The sequence below is a fragment of the Miscanthus floridulus genome, chromosome 10, assembly GCF_019320115.1.
Source record: "Miscanthus floridulus cultivar M001 chromosome 10, ASM1932011v1, whole genome shotgun sequence".
NCBI lineage: Eukaryota > Viridiplantae > Streptophyta > Magnoliopsida > Poales > Poaceae > Miscanthus > Miscanthus floridulus.
This window is the reverse complement of record NC_089589.1, coordinates 67561770-67569679: the sequence shown is the minus strand read 5'-3', so window position 1 is coordinate 67569679 and position 7910 is coordinate 67561770.

The following is a 7910-nucleotide window of genomic DNA, read 5'->3' as shown; positions in this document are numbered from 1 at the left end:
CCGGGGCCTCTGCGTGGAGCAAGAGGGCGATCAGGAGTTTCCCTGTCTTTTGCGTGCGACCCTCACGTATCCTTTTCGTTCAGAAGGAGGGGTGGAGTATGCCAGGCTACCCTCGGTGGGCGCGAGCAGTGACACCTCCGATGAGCTGTTATCGGGTAAGTCCGAGTGGAGGCCCATGCCCCATTCGATAGGGTTCGGCTGGTGGTCCAGTGACGCACTCCAAAAGAACCAGAGGGCTTCTCTAGTGGGTCCTAGGGCCATTCGATTGGCCCCGGGGGCTCGATGCCTCCCTTTGGTGGGATCCTATTTAGAGACCTCCCTGCTGGTCTCGGACACGACTTAGGGCATCCCGAGTGATCGCTTACTCGGGCCTCAGCCATGTATGGGCTCGCCCATAGTCATCCTTGACTCTGTTGTCCTAGGGCGGCTGTCGAGGCCCTCGGGGGCCCAGCCTTCGAACCCCTGGACCGTAATGGGCTCGATGCCCTTTATCGCATTTTGCCGAGCCCCCGAGTGCGAGCTCGGGTTGCTGGTCTTCGACTTGGCTGTAGGAAGAGCCCCCGAGCCTCTACTCAGAGCAAGAGGGCAATCAGGTGTTTCCCTGTCTTTTTTGTGCGGCCCTCGTGCATCCTTTTTGTTCAGAAGGAGGGGTTGTTTGACGAGCCTTCGAGTGCGAGTTTGGGTCGCTGGGTCTCAGCTTGGTTGCAGGAAGAGCCCCCGAACCTCTACACGGAGCAAGAGGGCGATCAGGAGTTTCCCTGTCTTTTTTGTGTGACCCTCGCTCATCCTTTTTGTTCGGAAGGAGGGGTTGTTTGCCAAGCCCTCGAGTGTGAGTTTGAGTCGCTGGGTCTCGGCTTGGTTGCAGGAAGAGCCCCCGAGCCTCTGCATGGAGCGAGAGGGCAATCAGGAGTTTCCCTGTCTTTTTTGTGCGACCCTCGCGCATCCTTTTCGTTCAGAAGGAGGGGTTGTTTGCCGAGCCTTCGAGTGTGAGTTTGGGTCGCTGGGTCTTGGCTTGGTTGCAGGAAGAGCCCCCGAGCCTCTACACGGAGCAAGAGGGTGATCAGGAGTTTCCCTATCTTTTTTATGTGACCCTCGTGCATCCTTTTCGTTCGGAAGGAGGGGTGGAGTATGCTAGGCTACCCTCAGTGGGTGCGAGCAGTGACACCTTTGGTGAGATGTTATCGGGTAAGCCCAAGTGGAGGCCCATGCCCCATTCGATAAGGGTCGGCTGGTGGTCCAGAGACGCACTCCAAAAGTAACAGAGGGCTTCTCTAGTGGGTCCTAGGGCCGTTCGATGGGCCTCGGGGGCTCGGTGCCTCCCTACGATGGGATCCCATTCAGAGACCTCCCTGCTGGTCTCAGACACGACTTAGGGCATCCCGAGTGATCGCTTGCTCGGGCCTCGACCATGTACGGGCTCGCCCATAGTCGTCCCTAACTCTGTTGTCCTAGGGCGGCTGTCGAGACCCTTGGGGGCCCAGACTTCGAACCCCTAGACCGTAACGGGCTCAGTGCCCAGTTCCTTAGTCTGAAAGGAATAGGGTGGGGGATATTCCCCTCCCATCGGCTGACAACGGCGGGCGCGCCTTTTGAGGTGGTTTTCTCGGGGAGACGGAGCAGCACCTGCCGTCACTGTGGTCGGATGCGACGCGATGTCAGCGGATGGGACGTTACTGTGCGTGCGCGATTAATAAGGAAAAGGTGGGTGCTTGGGCGATTTAATCGGATCCGGATTAACTACGCCAGATCTGAGGGAAACTTCCCCAGTTTCGTCGCCCATCCATCAGCCTCGCCCCTCTCCTCCTTACCTTGCCTGCATTCGCCTTTTCTGCCCTCGAGCCGTTGCTAAGTACAGAGAGCGCCGGGGAGAAGAAGGGAGAAGGGGGAGGAAGAGAGAGAGAGAGAGAGGGAGAGCGAGAGCTCGCCTTACCACCGTAGCCACATTCTCCACCGCACTCATGGCCAGTGGCGCTACTATCGTCCAGGCAGATCCTTGGGGTCTGTCCGACGTGTCTGCGGTAGAGCTACAGTCGCTTGTTGACGACGGCCTCCTCCGCCCGGTTACCGACCCCAGCAGACCGGAGTGGATTACTCCGGGGGGCGAGCCGGAGCCGAGGCCGCACGATGGCTACATCATGAGCTTCGTGGCCTTCCACGAGCGTGGTCTTGGCCTACCGGTAGACCGGTTCATGTGGGCGCTCCCGCACTACTACGGCGTGGAGCTCCACAACTTCAACCCCAACTCCATCGCGTAGGCGGCCATCTTCGTTGCCGTCTGCGATGGGTACCTAGGCATTGCCCCCCCACTGGGAGCTATGGCTCCACCTCTTCCGGGTGGGGCTCACCACCAAGCCGACGGGCACGACGGGCACGAGGAAGGTGATGAGGGCCGGCGGCTGCACTCTCCGAGTGCGCCAAGACCGGTAGCTCCCCTACATCCCAGCCCAGCTCGTGTCGTCCAACCGTCGCTGGTACAACAGTTGGTTCTACCTCCGCAACGATGACGGCGGACTTCCCCCCTATACTGGACGGGTCGTGGATTGCCAGCCGAAGAAGTGGAGGTACGACGTCCCGGTGGCTGATCAGCCCAAGCTACGACCGCTCCTAGAGGTGTTGGAGAGGTTGCGCAGCCATGGCCTTACCGTGGTTGTGGTTGTGGCGGCCTTCCATCACTAGAGGGTGCTGCCACTGATGGCTCGGCGGCAGCGCCTGTTCGAGATGACACCGGATGAGCCGATCGATGGCGTCCGGATGTCCGCCATCGCCCTCTCTGATAAGGAGATTCTACGTCGGGTGAGAGAGACGGTGGAGGGATGGCTGAGGAGTAGTGGTCTATCCCCGTTCCCGATGCGCCCATTGTGGGGGTACCTCTCTCTGGTAAGTCACGCGTCGCTGTGGCCCCCGAGGCCTCCTTGCTCCTTGCATTTTCTGGTTTCCTTATTTGCGTTTGCCGTTCCCGCAGGGGATGAGAGATGTGCGAGCCTCCCCGCCGCCCGTTCTCGAGGACATAGAGCAGCGGGCAGTGAACCGAGTGCATGCCAAGGCGCAGAAGAAGCGGAAGGATGCCGAGGAGGCAAGGCGCAAGAGGAAGAACCTTGAGCGCGAAGAGCTAGAGAAACATCACTGGCAACAGAGGCACGATGGTCTCCCAGTGGATCCGTCTCTGTCACCGTCGTTGTCGGATTCCTCGAGCGATGACGACGAGGGCGAGGCGGGGCGAGGTACCCTGGACCATCTCCCCGACATCAGGGGGTCGGCGTTTAGGGTGTCGGCCAGCGGCCCGGTGTTTCCAAGAGGGGGAGGAGAGGACGCCTCGGGGCCGGCGATCACCCGCCATGGGGCCGAGGCCGACACGCCTGAGGCACGAGCGTTAGGGAAGCGCGCCGTCAGCCCGGTGGGCTCGACGGCGGAGGTGGAGCAGGCGGCGATGGGGGCGACGCAACCACCTCCGTAGAGGGTCGAGGGGGCATCGGAGTCCGACGAGGGCTGGCCAGCATCGGCGGACACGGAGGCCGTGCCACCGCCGCCGCCGCCGCCGTTGAAGAGGACGAAGGACGCAGTGCAGAAGCGGTTGTGTCCCCGTTCGAGGTAAGTGTTTTGTCAGTGGGGTTGCAGCATCTCCCACTCGTCCCTCGGTCATATGCTGACCTTGTGAGTGCCTTGTCTTCAGCCAGAAGTGTCAGGCGGAAGCACCTGCCCTGACGCCACGTAAGGCGCTCAAGGTGAGCACTAGCTCCACCGCCCAATGGGTGGTGGAGGCACAAGCCGCCATACAACATGGCGCGGCATCGGCGAGGGCCGACCCAAAGGAGCCGGTCGCCTAGGGAGAGGCTACCGAGGCGGCCACGAAGCAAGCAAAGGAGGAGGCGCCTGCGTCCCATGAGGCTGAGGCCCGCTAGTCAGATGAAGCCGAGGTGCCCTCAGTCGCTGAGGCCACCGAGGCCAAAGCCGAGGCCCTTAGGACTTATGAGGCCGAGGCGACGGAGGCCGGGGCGTCTAGGACCACCGAGGCTGAGGTGGCAGAGGCCGGAGCCCCTGGGACCACCAAGGCCAAGGTGGCAGAGGCCAGCATGGGCGCGGCGGAGCCGGCGGCCTAGGAAGCAGAGACGAAGGCAGCGCAAGCCTCAGTACCGCTCCCAGTCTAAGGCCCGCCACCATCGTGGGAGAGCGCCCGGGAAGTGGAGGTCCATTCGATCTCCTCCGATGATACTTCCCAAGGAAAGGAGGTGGTGGATGGCGAGGCAGCCAGCACCGTGGAGCAGCCAGCTCTGACCTCTGGCGAGGGAAGCTCGGCCCTCGTCCGGGTACAACCCGAGCCCCGCGGGTGGGATCACCCGCACGTCTTGTGGCGGAGCCGGGATAACCCTGAGGGGGAGCCTCTGTTTGCCCTCGAGGACATGGCCGAGGGGGGCGTTGGGACTCCTTCGAGCAATTCCGCCATCTCGTGGAGCAATCGCTGCGGACAGCGCTGTCCGTCGTGGCCGACGATCTACCCGGCGTTGCCTAGGTACACGCCTTCTTTTCTCGTACGGTGTCGTCTTTTTCCCGAGTTTTCTCACAGTGCTTGACGTCCATTCTACCTATCTAGGAGCTCGAGGCCCGGTCCCTCGGGAAGTCGTTATTCCTGCAACGGGAGAGGGATGTCTAGGACCAGCTCCGGCAGCAGAAGGACTTGCTCGCTAATGCCAATGAGCTTCTATCGACGCAGAGCGTGGAGGTGCAGGACCTCCGCCTTCGCTGTGCTGATATGAAGGCCGAGGCGGCCATGGCTCGGGAGCCGGCCGCCCCTTTGGTAGCACGGATCAAGGAGCTAGAGGAGGAGCTGACCTAGGTGGCCGGTGAGCGGGACACCTTCAGGTCCCTGGCTGAAGAAGCGACGGCCTCTGCCAAGGTCATCGTTGGGTAGCTGGGGACAGAGCAGGGCGCGCACCTGCTGACGAAAGGTGCCCTGGTGGAGGCCCTCAAGGTGGTCGAGGCCTCCCAGGCCAAGGCTTTAGTCTAGAAGGCAAAGGCCGAGGGTGAGTTCAGTTCCCTTTGTTTTATTTGTTTTTCTTGCGTTCGACCCCTAACTCCCCGATGTGATGCAGAGCTGGAGAAGGAGGCTTCCAGGGCAGCCGAGGCCTCTTGGGTCGAGGTCCAACGCTAGAAAGAGAAAGCCGAGGGTGAGTCCCATAGGCCTTCGCCCCTGTTTGGCTTATTTCCTTTGGTGCTTAACCCTATCCCACTTGTCTTGGCGCAGGGTTGGAGAAGGAGGTCTCCCAGGCAGCTGAGGCCTCCGTTGAAGTGCAGGCGGTGCTCGAGGCCGAGATTGGGGAGCACAACGCAATGTAGAGCACCGCCCGTACCGCCTACGAGGCCTTGGAGGTCGGGGGGTCGAGTCGGGTAGCTCCCTTGGGAGCCGCTTGATCGCGTTGAGCAGCCAAGTGCGCGAAAGACTCCGGGGGGCGCTGCACATGGGCATCAAGCACGCCCTGGCCATCGTCTCCTTGCACTATACCTGCATCGACCTTGAGGCCGTCAGCGACGACTACGTCTTGGCTGAGGATGACGAGGAGGCCGAGGAGGAGGTCACGAAGCTGGTGGAGGCGGCTGAGGGCCCCGGCACGGCGCTGGCCAAGCTGTTCGAAGAGGAGGTGGTTCCTCCCACGCCGTCTGCTGATGCTGGTGACCTAGAGCCTTGACCTGGGCCAAAGGGGCCATGTAAACAGATTAGGATTATTATCGTACAGTGACGCTTGTGGCCGTCGAGGCCTTTTTTAAAGTACTTATGTGTCTACGCTTTTTAATCATTTTTTATTGTATTTCCGAGCCTCTGCCCTCTGTCTCGTTTCTGAACATATCATTTGCAAAAAACTTCCTCGGAACCTAAGCTGCCCCTCGGGGAAAAGGTGGTGAGGGAGTGCCGTAGCCTGGAGGCGTAGGCCATCTCACGGCTGTAACACCCCGGGTGTTTAAAATACTAAAACTGTCATATCATCATATGCATTGCAAGGCATTTGGCATTTGGTAAAAACTTTGAGATGCATACACTAAAACAAGTTTATATTCATGTGGTATGTGTTGAATTGTATTGTTTGGCTCAAGTTCAAAGTTTGTTTGGATTTTGAATTTTTCAAGAAAACCCCGATTTTCAGCATTTAAATCCTACCCTGAAAATCCATTTCAAAATCTAAGCATATTTTGGGGTTGATCCCAAAAGCAAAAGTGTAGAGCTTGGCAAGTTAAGCAAAGTTTATTTTTGGAGTTTTTCAAGTTGTTTAGAAAAATTTTGAGTAATTCAAAAAGGCGTAATTCGTTAAATATCCCCTATTTGAATTTAAAAGATCATTTCAAAATCTAGACCGAATTAGAAGATGGTTATAAAAGCAAAGTTGTAGAACTTTTGTTTTTGGAGATTTTTGAGTTGCTATGAAAATTTGAGAGTAATTTGTGAATTTTGGTGAATGGCAATTCTGTAATTTGGATGAACAGTGTCCACCGCCGAAGCTACATGGCCGGCGATCTTCGGTTTGCTTCCAGGCGCGGTCGTGGCCGTCTTTGGCGTCGCGCTGGCGCGGTGAAGGCCACAGCGCAGCTTCCTTGAGCTTCTGAGCCGTGTTATTTGAACCGAGGCGCCGTCGTCGTCGTTTTTTTCTTCTTCCTCTGTTTTTCCCGTCGCCACCGCCGTAGCTCCGTCGAGCTCTCGCCGTCGACTTAGCGCCGTTGCCGTCTCGGCAAAGCGTGCTCCAGCTCCGCCATATCCTTGCGCATCCAGCCAACCCACCAATTCAGCTAGTCTAAGTCAGGAACTCGAGTTGCATCGTCTTCTTCCTCGCGGCCGGCAACTCCTCCGCCGAGCGCGATTCGCCGCGGCCAGAGCTCCACGGTGCATCTTCGTCCCTGGTTTTGGCTGATTCTGTTTCGTCTCGATACTGTGGTGCTTACTCCATAGTTGGTTGTTCATTTTGACCACTGCAGTCGCCGGTACACCATCGCCGATGACGTTTTGCTCCGCCGTGATCACCGTGATCGTCGTCACGCCTCTCCGTTGCTTCTCCGACCTCGCTCCTTGCTTCAACGCGTTCGGGGTGAGCTGCTGGTGCTTCCTGAGCCATCTGTTTAAGCTTTACAGGTCTCACATCGCCGGCGTAGTGCAGCAGCGCCGTCGTGGTCCGCCATGGTCGACGTAGTGCTCGGTTCAGTCCGTAATTGGTCGCGTTAGTGCCATAAATCGATGCGCCTAGACTTGGTGATCATTTTGGTACGTTGGTCGTCGCCGGTGATCTCACCAGTCGGCGAGAAATCGCCGGTCAGAGCCGTCGCTGCCGTGGTCAACGTCGGAGGTTGAAGATGACATGTGGGACCCGGGTGTCAGTGACTCAGCGTTCTAAGTGGATTTTCTATTTTTCAGAATTAAATGAATAGTGCTGTAATTTGTTATTTTTGTGTAGAATTATTTAGAGCTCCAAAAATTATGAAAATTTTTGTGTGAATTCTCTATGATGTATATTATATAACAAAAATTTGAAATATTGATTTCTAGTATTTTTGGGGTATGATAAAAATTGCTCAATTAATTAATAAATGACTTTCCATGATTTTTCTAGGCTTATTTACTTGTCCAAAAATTATGAAATTTGTTTTGCCACTTAGTTATCATGTAATGAACATTTACTAAAATTTTGAGCTCAATTAGAATAAGTTGATTTATTTCATAATTTTAATTAAATAATTAATTCATAAAAGCAAATAGTAACCTTTAGTGATTTAGGTTTTGTTTGTAATTTTGGATTGAGTGATGACCTTGGGTCATTTGTTGATAATGATCCTTGGCAGTTGATGTATGTGTTACGAAAAAGATTTAGTTTGTTTGACTTGCAACTATACCGCGAAGGAAAGTTGTATTCAAATTCTTAATTTTTGTATCCATC